Here is a 20,609-nt window from a genome sequence, read left to right as displayed (position 1 = left end):
TCTTTTCATGAAAATTTTCAACTTTTTTGAAGCCGTAATTTTTTCATGAAAGTTTTCAACTTTTTTGAAGCTGAAATACTTCATGAAAATGTTCGACTTTTTTAAAGCCGAAATCCTGTCGTGAAAATTTTCAACTTTTTTGAAGCCCAAATACTTCATGAAAATGTTCAACTTTTTTGAAGCCGAAATACTTCATGAAAATGTTCGACTTTTTTAAAGCTGAAATCCTGTCGTGAAAATTTTCAACCTTTTTGAAGCCGAAATATTTCATGAAAATGTTCGACTTTTTTAAAGCCGAAATCCTGTCGTGAAAATTTTCAACTTTTTTGAAGCCGAAATCTTTTCATGAAAATTTTCAATTTTTTGAAGCTGAAATACTTCATGAAAATGTTGGACTTTTTTAACGCCGAAATCCTGTCGTGAAAATTTTCAACTTTTTTGAAGCCGAAATCTTTTCATGAAAATTTTCAACTTTTTTGAAGCCGAAATCTTTTCATGAAAATGTTCAACTTTTTTGAAGCCGAAATCTTTTCATGAAAATGTTCAACTTTTTTGAAGCCGAAATCTTTTCATGAAAATTTTCAACTTTTTTGAAGCTGAAATACTTCATGAAAATGTTCGACTTTTTTAAAGCCGAAATCCTGTCGTGAAAATTTTCAACTTTTTTGAAGCCCAAATACTTCATGAAAATGATCAACTTTTTTGAAGCCGAAATACTTCATGAAAATGTTCGACTTTTTTAAAGCTGAAATCCTGTCGTGAAAATTTTCAACCTTTTTGAATCCGAAATACTTCATGAAAATGTTCGACTTTTTTAAAGCCGAAATCCTGTCGTGAAAATTTTCAACTTTTTTGAAGCCGAAATCTTTTCATGAAAATTTTCAACTTTTTTGAATCCGAAATCTTTTCATGAAAATTTTCAACTTTTTTGAAGCCGAAATCTTTTCATGAAAATTTTCAACTTTTTTGAAGCCGAAATTTTTTCATGAAAATTTTCAACTTTTTTGAAGCTGAAATACTTCATGAAAATGTTCGACTTTTTTTAAAGCCGAAATCCTGTCGTGAAAATTTTCAACTTTTTTGAAGCCGAAATCTTTTCATGAAAATTTTCAACTTTTTTGAAGCCGAAATCCTTTCATGAAAATTTTCAACTTTTTTAAAGCTGAAATACTTCATGAAAATGTTCGACTTTTTTAAAGCCGAAATCCTATCGTGAAAATTTTCAACTTTTTTGAATCCGAAATACTTCATGAAAATGTTCGACTTTTTTAAAGCCGAAATCCTGTCGTGAAAATTTTCAACTTTTTTGAAGCCGAAATCTTTTCATGAAAATTTTCAATTTTTTGAAGCTGAAATACTTCATGAAAATGTTGGACTTTTTTAACGCCGAAATCCTGTCGTGAAAATTTTCAACTTTTTTGAAGCCGAAATCTTTTCATGAAAATTTTCAACTTTTTTGAAGCCGAAATCTTTTCATGAAAATGTTCAACTTTTTTGAAGCCGAAATCTTTTCATGAAAATGTTCAACTTTTTTGAAGCCGAAATCTTTTCATGAAAATTTTCAACTTTTTTGAAGCTGAAATACTTCATGAAAATGTTCGACTTTTTTAAAGCCGAAATCCTGTCGTGAAAATTTTCAACTTTTTTGAAGCCCAAATACTTCATGAAAATGATCAACTTTTTTGAAGCCGAAATACTTCATGAAAATGTTCGACTTTTTTAAAGCTGAAATCCTGTCGTGAAAATTTTCAACCTTTTTGAAGCCGAAATACTTCATGAAAATGTTCGACTTTTTTAAAGCCGAAATCCTGTCGTGAAAATTTTCAACTTTTTTGAAGCCGAAATCTTTTCATGAAAATTTTCAACTTTTTTGAAGCCGAAATCTTTTCATGAAAATTTTCAACTTTTTTGAAGCCAAAATCTTTTCATGAAAATTTTCAACTTTTTTGAAGCCGAAATTTTTTCATGAAAATTTTCAACTTTTTTGAAGCTGAAATACTTCATGAAAATGTTCGACTTTTTTTAAAGCCGAAATCCTGTCGTGAAAATTTTCAACTTTTTTGAAGCCGAAATATTTCATGAAAATGTTCGACTTTTTTAAAGCCGAAATCCTGTCATGAAAATTTTCAACTTTTTTGAAGCCGAAATCTTTTCATGAAAATTTTCAATTTTTTGAAGCTGAAATACTTCATGAAAATGTTGGACTTTTTTAACGCCGAAATCCTGTCGTGAAAATTTTCAACTTTTTTGAAGCCGAAATCTTTTCATGAAAATTTTCAACTTTTTTGAAGCCGAAATCTTTTCATGAAAATGTTCAACTTTTTTGAAGCCGAAATCTTTTCATGAAAATGTTCAACTTTTTTGAAGCCGAAATCTTTTCATGAAAATTTTCAACTTTTTTGAAGCTGAAATACTTCATGAAAATGTTCGACTTTTTTAAAGCCGAAATCCTGTCGTGAAAATTTTCAACTTTTTTGAAGCCCAAATACTTCATGAAAATGATCAACTTTTTTGAAGCCGAAATACTTCATGAAAATGTTCGACTTTTTTAAAGCTGAAATCCTGTCGTGAAAATTTTCAACCTTTTTGAAGCCGAAATACTTCATGAAAATGTTCGACTTTTTTAAAGCCGAAATCCTGTCGTGAAAATTTTCAACTTTTTTGAAGCCGAAATCTTTTCATGAAAATTTTCAACTTTTTTGAAGCCGAAATCTTTTCATGAAAATTTTCAACTTTTTTGAAGCCAAAATCTTTTCATGAAAATTTTCAACTTTTTTGAAGCCGAAATTTTTTCATGAAAATTTTCAACTTTTTTGAAGCTGAAATACTTCATGAAAATGTTCGACTTTTTTTAAAGCCGAAATCCTGTCGTGAAAATTTTCAACTTTTTTGAAGCCGAAATATTTCATGAAAATGTTCGACTTTTTTAAAGCCGAAATCCTGTCATGAAAATTTTCAACTTTTTTGAAGCCGAAATCTTTTCATGAAAATTTTCAATTTTTTGAAGCTGAAATACTTCATGAAAATGTTGGACTTTTTTAACGCCGAAATCCTGTCGTGAAAATTTTCAACTTTTTTGAAGCCGAAATCTTTTCATGAAAATTTTCAACTTTTTTGAAGCCGAAATCTTTTCATGAAAATGTTCAACTTTTTTGAAGCCGAAATCTTTTCATGAAAATGTTCAACTTTTTTGAAGCCGAAATCTTTTCATGAAAATTTTCAACTTTTTTGAAGCTGAAATACTTCATGAAAATGTTCGACTTTTTTAAAGCCGAAATCCTGTCGTGAAAATTTTCAACTTTTTTGAAGCCCAAATACTTCATGAAAATTTTCAACTTTTTTGAAGCCCAAATACTTCATGAAAATGATCAACTTTTTTAAAGCTGAAATCCTGTCGTGAAAATTTTCAACCTTTTTGAAGCCGAAATACTTCATGAAAATGTTCGACTTTTTTAAAGCCGAAATCCTGTCGTGAAAATTTTCAACTTTTTTGAAGCCGAAATCTTTTCATTAAAATTTTCAACTTTTTTGAAGCCGAAATCTTTTCATGAAAATTTTCAACTTTTTTGAAGCCAAAATCTTTTCATGAAAATTTTCAACTTTTTTGAAGCCGAAATTTTTTCATGAAAATTTTCAACTTTTTTGAAGCTGAAATACTTCATGAAAATGTTCGACTTTTTTTAAAGCCGAAATCCTGTCGTGAAAATTTTCAACTTTTTTGAAGCCGAAATCTTTTCATGAAAATTTTCAACTTTTTTGAAGCCGAAATCCTTTCATGAAAATTTTCAACTTTTTTAAAGCTGAAATACTTCATGAAAATGTTCGACTTTTTTAAAGCCGAAATCCTATCGTGAAAATTTTCAACTTTTTTGAATCCGAAATACTTCATGAAAATGTTCGACTTTTTTAAAGCCGAAATCCTGTCGTGAAAATTTTCAACTTTTTTGAAGCCGAAATCTTTTCATGAAATTTTCAACTTTTTTGAAGCCGAAATCTTTTCATGAAAATTTTCAACTTTTTTGAAGCTGAAATACTTCATGAAAATGTTCGACTTTTTTAAAGCCGAAATCCTGTCGTGAAAATTTTCAACTTTTTTGAAGCCCAAATAATTCATGAAAATGTTCAACTTTTTTGAAGCCGAAATACTTCATGAAAATGTTCGACTTTTTTAAAGCCGAAATCCTGTCGTGAAAATTTTCAACCTTTTTGAAGCCGAAATACTTCATGAAAATGTTCGACTTTTTTAAAGCCGAAATCCTGTCGTGAAAATGTTCAACTTTTTTGAAGCCGAAATCTTTTCATGAAAATTTTCAACTTTTTTGAAGCCGAAATCTTTTCATGAAAATTTTCAACTTTTTTGAAGCCAAAATCTTTTCATGAAAATTTTCAACTTTTTTGAAGCTGAAATACTTCATGAAAATGTTCGACTTTTTTAACGCCGAAATCCTGTCTTTAAAATTTTCAACTTTTTTGAATCCGAAATCTTTTCATGAAAATTTTCAATTTTTTGAAGCTGAAATACTTCATGAAAATGTTGGACTTTTTTAACGCCGAAATCCTGTTGTGAAAATTTTCAACTTTTTTGAAGCCGAAATCTTTTCATGAAAATTTTCAACTTTTTTGAAGCCGAAATCTTTTCATGAAAATGTTCAACTTTTTTGAAGCCGAAATCTTTTCATGAAAATGTTCAACTTTTTTGAAGCCGAAATCTTTTCATGAAAATTTTCAACTTTTTTGAAGCTGAAATACTTCATGAAAATGTTCGACTTTTTTAAAGCCGAAATCCTGTCGTGAAAATTTTCAACTTTTTTGAAGCCCAAATACTTCATGAAAATGATCAACTTTTTTGAAGCCGAAATACTTCATGAAAATGTTCGACTTTTTTAAAGCTGAAATCCTGTCGTGAAAATTTTCAACCTTTTTGAAGCCGAAATACTTCATGAAAATGTTCGACTTTTTTAAAGCCGAAATCCTGTCGTGAAAATTTTCAACTTTTTTGAAGCCGAAATCTTTTCATGAAAATTTTCAACTTTTTTGAAGCCGAAATCTTTTCATGAAAATGTTCAACTTTTTTGAAGCCGAAATCTTTTCATGAAAATGTTCAACTTTTTTGAAGCCGAAATCTTTTCATGAAAATTTTCAACTTTTTTGAAGCTGAAATACTTCATGAAAATGTTCGACTTTTTTAAAGCCGAAATCCTGTCGTGAAAATTTTCAACTTTTTTGAAGCCCAAATACTTCATGAAAATTTTCAACTTTTTTGAAGCCCAAATACTTCATGAAAATGATCAACTTTTTTAAAGCTGAAATCCTGTCGTGAAAATTTTCAACCTTTTTGAAGCCGAAATACTTCATGAAAATGTTCGACTTTTTTAAAGCCGAAATCCTGTCGTGAAAATTTTCAACTTTTTTGAAGCCGAAATCTTTTCATTAAAATTTTCAACTTTTTTGAAGCCGAAATCTTTTCATGAAAATTTTCAACTTTTTTGAAGCCAAAATCTTTTCATGAAAATTTTCAACTTTTTTGAAGCCGAAATTTTTTCATGAAAATTTTCAACTTTTTTGAAGCTGAAATACTTCATGAAAATGTTCGACTTTTTTTAAAGCCGAAATCCTGTCGTGAAAATTTTCAACTTTTTTGAAGCCGAAATCTTTTCATGAAAATTTTCAACTTTTTTGAAGCCGAAATCCTTTCATGAAAATTTTCAACTTTTTTAAAGCTGAAATACTTCATGAAAATGTTCGACTTTTTTAAAGCCGAAATCCTATCGTGAAAATTTTCAACTTTTTTGAATCCGAAATACTTCATGAAAATGTTCGACTTTTTTAAAGCCGAAATCCTGTCGTGAAAATTTTCAACTTTTTTGAAGCCGAAATCTTTTCATGAAATTTTCAACTTTTTTGAAGCCGAAATCTTTTCATGAAAATTTTCAACTTTTTTGAAGCTGAAATACTTCATGAAAATGTTCGACTTTTTTAAAGCCGAAATCCTGTCGTGAAAATTTTCAACTTTTTTGAAGCCCAAATAATTCATGAAAATGTTCAACTTTTTTGAAGCCGAAATACTTCATGAAAATGTTCGACTTTTTTAAAGCCGAAATCCTGTCGTGAAAATTTTCAACCTTTTTGAAGCCGAAATACTTCATGAAAATGTTCGACTTTTTTAAAGCCGAAATCCTGTCGTGAAAATGTTCAACTTTTTTGAAGCCGAAATCTTTTCATGAAAATTTTCAACTTTTTTGAAGCCGAAATCTTTTCATGAAAATTTTCAACTTTTTTGAAGCCAAAATCTTTTCATGAAAATTTTCAACTTTTTTGAAGCTGAAATACTTCATGAAAATGTTCGACTTTTTTAACGCCGAAATCATGTCTTTAAAATTTTCAACTTTTTTGAATCCGAAATACTTCATGAAAATTTTCAACTTTTTTGAAGCCAAAATCTTTTCATGAAAATTTTCAACTTTTTTGAAGCTGAAATACTTCATGAAAATGTTCGACTTTTTTAAAGCCGAAATCCTATCGTGAAAATTTTCAACTTATTTGAATCCGAAATCTTTTCATGAAAATTTTCAACTTTTTTGAAGCCGTAATTTTTTCATGAAAGTTTTCAACTTTTTTGAAGCTGAAATACTTCATGAAAATGTTCGACTTTTTTAAAGCCGAAATCCTGTCGTGAAAATTTTCAACTTTTTTGAAGCCCAAATACTTCATGAAAATGTTCGACTTTTTTGAAGCCGAAATACTTCATGAAAATGTTCGACTTTTTTAAAGCTGAAATCCTGTCGTGAAAATTTTCAACCTTTTTGAAGCCGAAATATTTCATGAAAATGTTCGACTTTTTTAAAGCCGAAATCCTGTCGTGAAAATTTTCAACTTTTTTGAAGCCGAAATCTTTTCATGAAAATTTTCAATTTTTTGAAGCTGAAATACTTCATGAAAATGTTGGACTTTTTTAACGCCGAAATCCTGTCGTGAAAATTTTCAACTTTTTTGAAGCCGAAATCTTTTCATGAAAATTTTCAATTTTTTTGAAGCCGAAATCTTTTCATGAAAATGTTCAACTTTTTTGAAGCCGAAATCTTTTCATGAAAATGTTCAACTTTTTTGAAGCCGAAATCTTTTCATGAAAATTTTCAACTTTTTTGAAGCTGAAATACTTCATGAAAATGTTCGACTTTTTTAAAGCCGAAATCCTGTCGTGAAAATTTTCAACTTTTTTGAAGCCCAAATACTTCATGAAAATGTTCAACTTTTTTGAAGCCGAAATCTTTTCATGAAAATTTTCAACTTTTTTGAAGCTGAAATACTTCATGAAAATGTTCGACTTTTTTAAAGCCGAAATCCTGTCGTGAAAATTTTCAACTTTTTTGAAGCCCAAATACTTCATGAAAATGTTCAACTTTTTTGAAGCCGAAATACTTCATGAAAATGTTCGACTTTTTTAAAGCCGAAATCCTGTCGTGAAAATTTTCAACTTTTTTGAAGCCCAAATACTTCATGAAAATGTTCAACTTTTTTGAAGCCGAAATCTTTTCATGAAAATTTTCAACTTTTTTGAAGCCGAAATCTTTTCATGAAAATTTTCAACTTTTTTGAAGCCAAAATCTTTTCATGAAAATTTTCAACTTTTTTGAAGCTGGAATACTTCATGAAAATGTTCGACTTTTTTAACGCTGAAATCCTGTCGTGAAAATTTTCAACTTTTTTGAATCCGAAATACTTCATGAAAATGTTCGACTTTTTTGAAGCCGAAATACTTCATGAAAATGTTGGACTTTTTTAACGCCGAAATCCTGTCGTGAAAATTTTCAACTTTTTTGAAGCCGAAATCTTTTCATGAAAATTTTCAACTTTTTTGAAGCTGAAATACTTCATGAAAATGTTCGACTTTTTTAAAGCCGAAATCCTGTCGTGAAAATTTTCAACTTTTTTGAAGCCCAAATACTTCATGAAAATGTTCAACTTTTTTGAAGCCGAAATACTTCATGAAAATGTTCGACTTTTTTAAAGCTGAAATCCTGTCGTGAAAATTTTCAACCTTTTTGAAGCCGAAATACTTCATGAAAATGTTCGACTTTTTTAAAGCCGAAATCCTGTCGTGAAAATTTTCAACTTTTTTGAAGCCGAAATCTTTTCATGAAAATTTTCAACTTTTTTGAAGCCGAAATCTTTTCATGAAAATTTTCAACTTTTTTGAAGCTGAAATACTTCATGAAAATGTTTGACTTTTTTAAAGCCGAAATCCTGTCGTGAAAATTTTCAACCTTTTTGAAGCCGAAATACTTCATGAAAATGTTCGACTTTTTTAAAGCCGAAATCCTGTCCTGAAAATTTTCAACTTTTTTGAAGCCGAAATCTTTTCATGAAAATTTTCAACTTTTTTGAAGCCGAAATCTTTTCATGAAAATTTTCAACTTTTTTGAAGCTGAAATACTTCATGAAAATGTTCGACTTTTTTAAAGCCGAAATACTTCATGAAAATGTTCGACTTTTTTAAAGCCGAAATCCTGTCGTGAAAATTTTCAACTTTTTTGAAGCCGAAATCTTTTCATGAAAATTTTCAACTTTTTTGAAGCCGAAATCTTTTCATGAAAATTTTCAACTTTTTTGAAGCTGAAATACTTCATGAAAATTTTCAATTTTTTGAAGCTGAAATACTTCATGAAAATGTTGGACTTTTTTAACGCCGAAATCCTGTCGTGAAAATTTTCAACTTTTTTGAAGCCGAAATCTTTTCATGAAAATTTTCAACTTTTTTGAAGCCGAAATCTTTTCATGAAAATGTTCAACTTTTTTGAAGCCGAAATCTTTTCATGAAAATGTTCAACTTTTTTGAAGCCGAAATCTTTTCATGAAAATTTTCAACTTTTTTGAAGCTGAAATACTTCATGAAAATGTTCGACTTTTTTAAAGCCGAAATCCTGTCGTGAAAATTTTCAACTTTTTTGAAGCCCAAATACTTCATGAAAATGATCAACTTTTTTGAAGCCGATATACTTCATGAAAATGTTCGACTTTTTTAAAGCTGAAATCCTGTCGTGAAAATTTTCAACCTTTTTGAAGCCGAAATACTTCATGAAAATGTTCGACTTTTTTAAAGCCGAAATCCTGTCGTGAAAATTTTCAACTTTTTTGAAGCCGAAATCTTTTCATGAAAATTTTCAACTTTTTTGAAGCCGAAATCTTTTCATGAAAATTTTCAACTTTTTTGAAGCCAAAATCTTTTCATGAAAATTTTCAACTTTTTTGAAGCCGAAATTTTTTCATGAAAATTTTCAACTTTTTTGAAGCTGAAATACTTCATGAAAATGTTCGACTTTTTTTAAAGCCGAAATCCTGTCGTGAAAATTTTCAACTTTTTTGAAGCCGAAATATTTCATGAAAATGTTCGACTTTTTTAAAGCCGAAATCCTGTCATGAAAATTTTCAACTTTTTTGAAGCCGAAATCTTTTCATGAAAATTTTCAATTTTTTGAAGCTGAAATACTTCATGAAAATGTTGGACTTTTTTAACGCCGAAATCCTGTCGTGAAAATTTTCAACTTTTTTGAAGCCGAAATCTTTTCATGAAAATTTTCAACTTTTTTGAAGCCGAAATCTTTTCATGAAAATGTTCAACTTTTTTGAAGCCGAAATCTTTTCATGAAAATGTTCAACTTTTTTGAAGCCGAAATCTTTTCATGAAAATTTTCAACTTTTTTGAAGCTGAAATACTTCATGAAAATGTTCGACTTTTTTAAAGCCGAAATCCTGTCGTGAAAATTTTCAACTTTTTTGAAGCCCAAATACTTCATGAAAATTTTCAACTTTTTTGAAGCCCAAATACTTCATGAAAATGATCAACTTTTTTAAAGCTGAAATCCTGTCGTGAAAATTTTCAACCTTTTTGAAGCCGAAATACTTCATGAAAATGTTCGACTTTTTTAAAGCCGAAATCCTGTCGTGAAAATTTTCAACTTTTTTGAAGCCGAAATCTTTTCATTAAAATTTTCAACTTTTTTGAAGCCGAAATCTTTTCATGAAAATTTTCAACTTTTTTGAAGCCAAAATCTTTTCATGAAAATTTTCAACTTTTTTGAAGCCGAAATTTTTTCATGAAAATTTTCAACTTTTTTGAAGCTGAAATACTTCATGAAAATGTTCGACTTTTTTTAAAGCCGAAATCCTGTCGTGAAAATTTTCAACTTTTTTGAAGCCGAAATCTTTTCATGAAAATTTTCAACTTTTTTGAAGCCGAAATCCTTTCATGAAAATTTTCAACTTTTTTAAAGCTGAAATACTTCATGAAAATGTTCGACTTTTTTAAAGCCGAAATCCTATCGTGAAAATTTTCAACTTTTTTGAATCCGAAATACTTCATGAAAATGTTCGACTTTTTTAAAGCCGAAATCCTGTCGTGAAAATTTTCAACTTTTTTGAAGCCGAAATCTTTTCATGAAATTTTCAACTTTTTTGAAGCCGAAATCTTTTCATGAAAATTTTCAACTTTTTTGAAGCTGAAATACTTCATGAAAATGTTCGACTTTTTTAAAGCCGAAATCCTGTCGTGAAAATTTTCAACTTTTTTGAAGCCCAAATAATTCATGAAAATGTTCAACTTTTTTGAAGCCGAAATACTTCATGAAAATGTTCGACTTTTTTAAAGCCGAAATCCTGTCGTGAAAATTTTCAACCTTTTTGAAGCCGAAATACTTCATGAAAATGTTCGACTTTTTTAAAGCCGAAATCCTGTCGTGAAAATGTTCAACTTTTTTGAAGCCGAAATCTTTTCATGAAAATTTTCAACTTTTTTGAAGCCGAAATCTTTTCATGAAAATTTTCAACTTTTTTGAAGCCAAAATCTTTTCATGAAAATTTTCAACTTTTTTGAAGCTGAAATACTTCATGAAAATGTTCGACTTTTTTAACGCCGAAATCCTGTCTTTAAAATTTTCAACTTTTTTGAATCCGAAATACTTCATGAAAATTTTAAACTTTTTTGAAGCCAAAATCTTTTCATGAAAATTTTCAACTTTTTTGAAGCTGAAATACTTCATGAAAATGTTTTCGACTTTTTTAAAGCCGAAATCCTATCGTGAAAATTTTCAACTTATTTGAATCCGAAATCTTTTCATGAAAATTTTCAACTTTTTTGAAGCCGTAATTTTTTCATGAAAGTTTTCAACTTTTTTGAAGCTGAAATACTTCATGAAAATGTTCGACTTTTTTAAAGCCGAAATCCTGTCGTGAAAATTTTCAACTTTTTTGAAGCCCAAATACTTCATGAAAATGTTCGACTTTTTTGAAGCCGAAATACTTCATGAAAATGTTCGACTTTTTTAAAGCTGAAATCCTGTCGTGAAAATTTTCAACCTTTTTGAAGCCGAAATATTTCATGAAAATGTTCGACTTTTTTAAAGCCGAAATCCTGTCGTGAAAATTTTCAACTTTTTTGAAGCCGAAATCTTTTCATGAAAATTTTCAATTTTTTGAAGCTGAAATACTTCATGAAAATGTTGGACTTTTTTAACGCCGAAATCCTGTCGTGAAAATTTTCAACTTTTTTGAAGCCGAAATCTTTTCATGAAAATTTTCAATTTTTTTGAAGCCGAAATCTTTTCATGAAAATGTTCAACTTTTTTGAAGCCGAAATCTTTTCATGAAAATGTTCAACTTTTTTGAAGCCGAAATCTTTTCATGAAAATTTTCAACTTTTTTGAAGCTGAAATACTTCATGAAAATGTTCGACTTTTTTAAAGCCGAAATCCTGTCGTGAAAATTTTCAACTTTTTTGAAGCCCAAATACTTCAAGAAAATGTTCAACTTTTTTGAAGCCGAAATCTTTTCATGAAAATTTTCAACTTTTTTGAAGCTGAAATACTTCATGAAAATGTTCGACTTTTTTAAAGCCGAAATCCTGTCGTGAAAATTTTCAACTTTTTTGAAGCCCAAATACTTCATGAAAATGTTCAACTTTTTTGAAAGCCGAAATACTTCATGAAAATGTTCGACTTTTTTAAAGCCGAAATCCTGTCGTGAAAATTTTCAACTTTTTTGAAGCCCAAATACTTCATGAAAATGTTCAACTTTTTTGAAGCCGAAATCTTTTCATGAAAATTTTCAACTTTTTTGAAGCCGAAATCTTTTCATGAAAATTTTCAACTTTTTTGAAGCCAAAATCTTTTCATGAAAATTTTCAACTTTTTTGAAGCTGGAATACTTCATGAAAATGTTCGACTTTTTTAACGCTGAAATCCTGTCGTGAAAATTTTCAACTTTTTTGAATCCGAAATACTTCATGAAAATGTTCGACTTTTTTGAAGCCGAAATACTTCATGAAAATGTTGGACTTTTTTAACGCCGAAATCCTGTCGTGAAAATTTTCAACTTTTTTGAAGCCGAAATCTTTTCATGAAAATTTTCAACTTTTTTGAAGCCGAAATCTTTTCATGAAAATGTTCAACTTTTTTGAAGCCGAAATCTTTTCATGAAAATTTTCAACTTTTTTGAAGCTGAAATACTTCATGAAAATGTTCAACTTTTTTGAAGCCGAAATACTTCATGAAAATGTTCGACTTTTTTAAAGCTGAAATCCTGTCGTGAAAATTTTCAACCTTTTTGAAGCCGAAATACTTCATGAAAATGTTCGACTTTTTTAAAGCTGAAATCCTGTCGTGAAAATTTTCAACCTTTTTGAAGCCGAAATACTTTATGAAAATGTTCGACTTTTTTAAAGCCGAAATCCTGTCGTGAAAATTTTCAACTTTTTTGAAGCCGAAATCTTTTCATGAAAATTTTCAACTTTTTTGAAGCCGAAATCTTTTCATGAAAATTTTCAACTTTTTTGAAGCTGAAATACTTCATGAAAATGTTCGACTTTTTTAAAGCTGAAATCCTGTCGTGAAAATTTTCAACCTTTTTGAAGCCGAAATATTTCATGAAAATGTTCGACTTTTTTAAAGCCGAAATCCTGTCGTGAAAATTTTCAACTTTTTTGAAGCCGAAATCTTTTCATGAAAATTTTCAATTTTTTGAAGCTGAAATACTTCATGAAAATGTTGGACTTTTTTAACGCCGAAATCCTGTCGTGAAAATTTTCAACTTTTTTGAAGCCGAAATCTTTTCATGAAAATTTTCAATTTTTTTGAAGCCGAAATCTTTTCATGAAAATGTTCAACTTTTTTGAAGCCGAAATCTTTTCATGAAAATGTTCAACTTTTTTGAAGCCGAAATCTTTTCATGAAAATTTTCAACTTTTTTGAAGCTGAAATACTTCATGAAAATGTTCGACTTTTTTAAAGCCGAAATCCTGTCGTGAAAATTTTCAACTTTTTTGAAGCCCAAATACTTCATGAAAATGTTCAACTTTTTTGAAGCCGAAATCTTTTCATGAAAATTTTCAACTTTTTTGAAGCTGAAATACTTCATGAAAATGTTCGACTTTTTTAAAGCCGAAATCCTGTCGTGAAAATTTTCAACTTTTTTGAAGCCCAAATACTTCATGAAAATGTTCAACTTTTTTGAAAGCCGAAATACTTCATGAAAATGTTCGACTTTTTTAAAGCCGAAATCCTGTCGTGAAAATTTTCAACTTTTTTGAAGCCCAAATACTTCATGAAAATGTTCAACTTTTTTGAAGCCGAAATCTTTTCATGAAAATTTTCAACTTTTTTGAAGCCGAAATCTTTTCATGAAAATTTTCAACTTTTTTGAAGCCAAAATCTTTTCATGAAAATTTTCAACTTTTTTGAAGCTGGAATACTTCATGAAAATGTTCGACTTTTTTAACGCTGAAATCCTGTCGTGAAAATTTTCAACTTTTTTGAATCCGAAATACTTCATGAAAATGTTCGACTTTTTTGAAGCCGAAATACTTCATGAAAATGTTGGACTTTTTTAACGCCGAAATCCTGTCGTGAAAATTTTCAACTTTTTTGAAGCCGAAATCTTTTCATGAAAATTTTCAACTTTTTTGAAGCCGAAATCTTTTCATGAAAATGTTCAACTTTTTTGAAGCCGAAATCTTTTCATGAAAATTTTCAACTTTTTTGAAGCTAAAATACTTCATGAAAATGTTCGACTTTTTTAAAGCCGAAATCCTGTCGTGAAAATTTTCAACTTTTTTGAAGCCCAAATACTTCATGAAAATGTTCAACTTTTTTGAAGCCGAAATACTTCATGAAAATGTTCGACTTTTTTAAAGCTGAAATCCTGTCGTGAAAATTTTCAACCTTTTTGAAGCCGAAATACTTCATGAAAATGTTCGACTTTTTTAAAGCCGAAATCCTGTCGTGAAAATTTTCAACTTTTTTGAAGCCGAAATCTTTTCATGAAAATTTTCAACTTTTTTGAAGCCGAAATCTTTTCATGAAAATTTTCAACTTTTTTGAAGCTGAAATACTTCATGAAAATGTTTGACTTTTTTAAAGCCGAAATCCTGTCGTGAAAATTTTCAACCTTTTTGAAGCCGAAATACTTCATGAAAATGTTCGACTTTTTTAAAGCCGAAATCCTGTCCTGAAAATTTTCAACTTTTTTGAAGCCGAAATCTTTTCATGAAAATTTTCAACTTTTTTGAAGCCGAAATCTTTTCATGAAAATTTTCAACTTTTTTGAAGCTGAAATACTTCATGAAAATGTTCGACTTTTTTAAAGCCGAAATACTTCATGAAAATGTTCGACTTTTTTAAAGCCGAAATCCTGTCGTGAAAATTTTCAACTTTTTTGAAGCCGAAATCTTTTCATGAAAATTTTCAACTTTTTTGAAGCCGAAATCTTTTCATGAAAATTTTCAACTTTTTTGAAGCTGAAATACTTCATGAAAATTTTCAACTTTTTTGAAGCTGAAATACTTCATGAAAATGTTCGACTTTTTTAAAGCCAAAATCCTGTCGTGAAAATTTTCAACTTTTTTGAAGCCGAAATCTTTTCATGAAAATTTTCAACTTTTTTGAAGCCGAAATCTTTTCATGAAAATTTTCAACTTTTTTGAAGCCGAAATCTTTTCATGAAAATTTTCAACTTTTTTGAAGCTGAAATACTTCATGAAAATGTTCGACTTTTTTAACGCCGAAATCCTGTCTTGAAAATTTTCAACTTTTTTGAAGCCCAAATACTTCATGAAAATGTTCGACTTTTTTAAATCCGAAATCCTGTCGTGAAAATTTTCAACTTTTTTGAAGCCGAAATCTTTTCATGAAAATTTTCAATTTTTTGAAGCTGAAATACTTCATGAAAATGTTGGACTTTTTTAACGCCGAAATCCTGTCGTGAAAATTTTCAACTTTTTTGAAGCCGAAATCTTTTCATGAAAATTTTCAATTTTTTTGAAGCCGAAATCTTTTCATGAAAATGTTCAACTTTTTTGAAGCCGAAATCTTTTCATGAAAATGTTCAACTTTTTTGAAGCCGAAATCTTTTCATGAAAATTTTCAACTTTTTTGAAGCTGAAATACTTCATGAAAATGTTCGACTTTTTTAAAGCCGAAATCCTGTCGTGAAAATTTTCAACTTTTTTGAAGCCCAAATACTTCATGAAAATGTTCAACTTTTTTGAAGCCGAAATCTTTTCATGAAAATTTTCAACTTTTTTGAAGCTGAAATACTTCATGAAAATGTTCGACTTTTTTAAAGCCGAAATCCTGTCGTGAAAATTTTCAACTTTTTTGAAGCCCAAATACTTCATGAAAATGTTCAACTTTTTTGAAAGCCGAAATACTTCATGAAAATGTTCGACTTTTTTAAAGCCGAAATCCTGTCGTGAAAATTTTCAACTTTTTTGAAGCCCAAATACTTCATGAAAATGTTCAACTTTTTTGAAGCCGAAATCTTTTCATGAAAATTTTCAACTTTTTTGAAGCCGAAATCTTTTCATGAAAATTTTCAACTTTTTTGAAGCCAAAATCTTTTCATGAAAATTTTCAACTTTTTTGAAGCTGGAATACTTCATGAAAATGTTCGACTTTTTTAACGCTGAAATCCTGTCGTGAAAATTTTCAACTTTTTTGAATCCGAAATACTTCATGAAAATGTTCGACTTTTTTGAAGCCGAAATACTTCATGAAAATGTTGGACTTTTTTAACGCCGAAATCCTGTCGTGAAAATTTTCAACTTTTTTGAAGCCGAAATCTTTTCATGAAAATTTTCAACTTTTTTGAAGCCGAAATCTTTTCATGAAAATGTTCAACTTTTTTGAAGCCGAAATCTTTTCATGAAAATTTTCAACTTTTTTGAAGCTGAAATACTTCATGAAAATGTTCGACTTTTTTAAAGCCGAAATCCTGTCGTGAAAATTTTCAACTTTTTTGAAGCCCAAATACTTCATGAAAATGTTCAACTTTTTTGAAGCCGAAATACTTCATGAAAATGTTCGACTTTTTTAAAGCTGAAATCCTGTCGTGAAAATTTTCAACCTTTTTGAAGCCGAAATACTTCATGAAAATGTTCGACTTTTTTAAAGCCGAAATCCTGTCGTGAAAATTTTCAACTTTTTTGAAGCCGAAATCTTTTCATGAAAATTTTCAACTTTTTTGAAGCCGAAATCTTTTCATGAAAATTTTCAACTTTTTTGAAGCTGAAATACTTCATGAAAATGTTTGACTTTTTTAAAGCCGAAATCCTGTCGTGAAAATTTTCAACCTTTTTGAAGCCGAAATACTTCATGAAAATGTTCGACTTTTTTAAAGCCGAAATCCTGTCCTGAAAATTTTCAACTTTTTTGAAGCCGAAATCTTTTCATGAAAATTTTCAACTTTTTTGAAGCCGAAATCTTTTCATGAAAATTTTCAATTTTTTTGAAGCCGAAATCTTTTCATGAAAATGTTCAACTTTTTTGAAGCCGAAATCTTTTCATGAAAATGTTCAACTTTTTTGAAGCCGAAATCTTTTCATGAAAATTTTCAACTTTTTTGAAGCTGAAATACTTCATGAAAATGTTCGACTTTTTTAAAGCCGAAATCCTGTCGTGAAAATTTTCAACTTTTTTGAAGCCCAAATACTTCATGAAAATGTTCAACTTTTTTGAAGCCGAAATCTTTTCATGAAAATTTTCAACTTTTTTGAAGCTGAAATACTTCATGAAAATGTTCGACTTTTTTAAAGCCGAAATCCTGTCGTGAAAATTTTCAACTTTTTTGAAGCCCAAATACTTCATGAAAATGTTCAACTTTTTTGAAAGCCGAAATACTTCATGAAAATGTTCGACTTTTTTAAAGCCGAAATCCTGTCGTGAAAATTTTCAACTTTTTTGAAGCCCAAATACTTCATGAAAATGTTCAACTTTTTTGAAGCCGAAATCTTTTCATGAAAATTTTCAACTTTTTTGAAGCCGAAATCTTTTCATGAAAATTTTCAACTTTTTTGAAGCCAAAATCTTTTCATGAAAATTTTCAACTTTTTTGAAGCTGGAATACTTCATGAAAATGTTCGACTTTTTTAACGCTGAAATCCTGTCGTGAAAATTTTCAACTTTTTTGAATCCGAAATACTTCATGAAAATGTTCGACTTTTTTGAAGCCGAAATACTTCATGAAAATGTTGGACTTTTTTAACGCCGAAATCCTGTCGTGAAAATTTTCAACTTTTTTGAAGCCGAAATCTTTTCATGAAAATTTTCAACTTTTTTGAAGCCGAAATCTTTTCATGAAAATGTTCAACTTTTTTGAAGCCGAAATCTTTTCATGAAAATTTTCAACTTTTTTGAAGCTGAAATACTTCATGAAAATGTTCGACTTTTTTAAAGCCGAAATCCTGTCGTGAAAATTTTCAACTTTTTTGAAGCCCAAATACTTCATGAAAATGTTCAACTTTTTTGAAGCCGAAATACTTCATGAAAATGTTCGACTTTTTTAAAGCTGAAATCCTGTCGTGAAAATTTTCAACCTTTTTGAAGCCGAAATACTTCATGAAAATGTTCGACTTTTTTAAAGCCGAAATCCTGTCGTGAAAATTTTCAACTTTTTTGAAGCCGAAATCTTTTCATGAAAATTTTCAACTTTTTTGAAGCCGAAATCTTTTCATGAAAATTTTCAACTTTTTTGAAGCTGAAATACTTCATGAAAATGTTTGACTTTTTTAAAGCCGAAATCCTGTCGTGAAAATTTTCAACCTTTTTGAAGCCGAAATACTTCATGAAAATGTTCGACTTTTTTAAAGCCGAAATCCTGTCCTGAAAATTTTCAACTTTTTTGAAGCCGAAATCTTTTCATGAAAATTTTCAACTTTTTTGAAGCCGAAATCTTTTCATGAAAATTTTCAACTTTTTTGAAGCTGAAATACTTCATGAAAATGTTCGACTTTTTTAAAGCCGAAATACTTCATGAAAATGTTCGACTTTTTTAAAGCCGAAATCCTGTCGTGAAAATTTTCAACTTTTTTGAAGCCGAAATCTTTTCATGAAAATTTTCAACTTTTTTGAAGCCGAAATCTTTTCATGAAAATGTTCAACTTTTTTGAAGCCGAAATCTTTTCATGAAAATTTTCAACTTTTTTGAAGCTGAAATACTTCATGAAAATGTTCGACTTTTTTAAAGCCGAAATCCTGTCGTGAAAATTTTCAACTTTTTTGAAGCCCAAATACTTCATGAAAATGTTCAACTTTTTTGAAGCCGAAATACTTCATGAAAATGTTCGACTTTTTTAAAGCTGAAATCCTGTCGTGAAAATTTTCAACCTTTTTGAAGCCGAAATACTTCATGAAAATGTTCGACTTTTTTAAAGCCGAAATCCTGTCGTGAAAATTTTCAACTTTTTTGAAGCCGAAATCTTTTCATGAAAATTTTCAACTTTTTTGAAGCCGAAATCTTTTCATGAAAATTTTCAACTTTTTTGAAGCTGAAATACTTCATGAAAATGTTTGACTTTTTTAAAGCCGAAATCCTGTCGTGAAAATTTTCAACCTTTTTGAAGCCGAAATACTTCATGAAAATGTTCGACTTTTTTAAAGCCGAAATCCTGTCCTGAAAATTTTCAACTTTTTTGAAGCCGAAATCTTTTCATGAAAATTTTCAACTTTTTTGAAGCCGAAATCTTTTCATGAAAATTTTCAACTTTTTTGAAGCTGAAATACTTCATGAAAATGTTCGACTTTTTTAAAGCCGAAATACTTCATGAAAATGTTCGACTTTTTTAAAGCCGAAATCCTGTCGTGAAAATTTTCAACTTTTTTGAAGCCGAAATCTTTTCATGAAAATTTTCAACTTTTTTGAAGCCGAAATCTTTTCATGAAAATTTTCAACTTTTTTGAAGCTGAAATACTTCATGAAAATTTTCAACTTTTTTGAAGCTGAAATACTTCATGAAAATGTTCGACTTTTTTAAAGCCAAAATCCTGTCGTGAAAATTTTCAACTTTTTTGAAGCCGAAATCTTTTCATGAAAATTTTCAACTTTTTTGAAGCCGAAATCTTTTCATGAAAATTTTCAACTTTTTTGAAGCCGAAATCTTTTCATGAAAATTTTCAACTTTTTTGAAGCTGAAATACTTCATGAAAATGTTCGACTTTTTTAACGCCGAAATCCTGTCTTGAAAATTTTCAACTTTTTTGAAGCCCAAATACTTCATGAAAATGTTCGACTTTTTTAAATCCGAAATCCTGTCGTGAAAATTTTCAACTTTTTTGAAGCCGAAATCTTTTCATGAAAATTTTCAACTTTTTTGAATCTGAAAAACTTCATGAAAATTTTCAACTTTTTTGAAGCCAAAATACTTCATGAAAATGTTCGACTTTTTTAAATCCGAAATCCTGTCGTGAAAATGTTCGACTTTTTTGAAGCCGAAATCTTTTCATGAAAATTTTCAACTTTTTTGAATCTGAAAAACTTCATGAAAATTTTCAATTTTTTGGAAGCCAAAATACTTCATGAAAATGTTCGACTTTTTTAAAGCCGAAATACTTCATGAAAATGTTCGACTTTTTTAAAGCCGAAATCCTGTCGTGAAAATTTTCAACTTTTTTGAAGCCCAAATACTTCATGAAAATGTTCAACTTTTTTGAAGCCGAAATACTTCATGAAAATGTTCGACTTTTTTAAAGCTGAAATCCTGTCGTGAAAATTTTCAACCTTTTTGAAGCCAAAATACTTCATGAAAATGTTCGACTTTTTTAAAGCCGAAATCCTGTCGTGAAAATTTTCAACTTTTTTGAAGCCGAAATCTTTTCATGAAAATTTTCAACTTTTTTGAAGCCAAAATCTTTTCATGAAAATTTTCAACTTTTTTGAAGCCGAAATTTTTTCATGAAAATTTTCAACTTTTTTGAAGCTGAAATACTTCATGAAAATGTTCGACTTTTTTTAAAGCCGAAATCCTGTCGTGAAAATTTTCAACTTTTTTGAAGCCGAAATCCTTTCATGAAAATTTTCAACTTTTTTAAAGCTGAAATACTTCATGAAAATGTTCGACTTTTTTAAAGCCGAAATCCTATCGTGAAAATTTTCAACTTTTTTGAATCCGAAATACTTCATGAAAATGTTCGACTTTTTTAAAGCCGAAATCCTGTCGTGAAAATTTTCAACTTTTTTGAAGCCGAAATCTTTTCATGAAATTTTCAACTTTTTTGAAGCCGAAATCTTTTCATGAAAATTTTCAACTTTTTTGAAGCTGAAATACTTCATGAAAATGTTCGACTTTT

This window comes from Labrus mixtus, unplaced genomic scaffold, assembly GCF_963584025.1.
Source record: "Labrus mixtus unplaced genomic scaffold, fLabMix1.1 SCAFFOLD_29, whole genome shotgun sequence".
Classification (NCBI taxonomy): Eukaryota; Metazoa; Chordata; class Actinopteri; order Labriformes; family Labridae; genus Labrus; species Labrus mixtus.
This window is presented reverse-complemented; position numbering follows the sequence as displayed.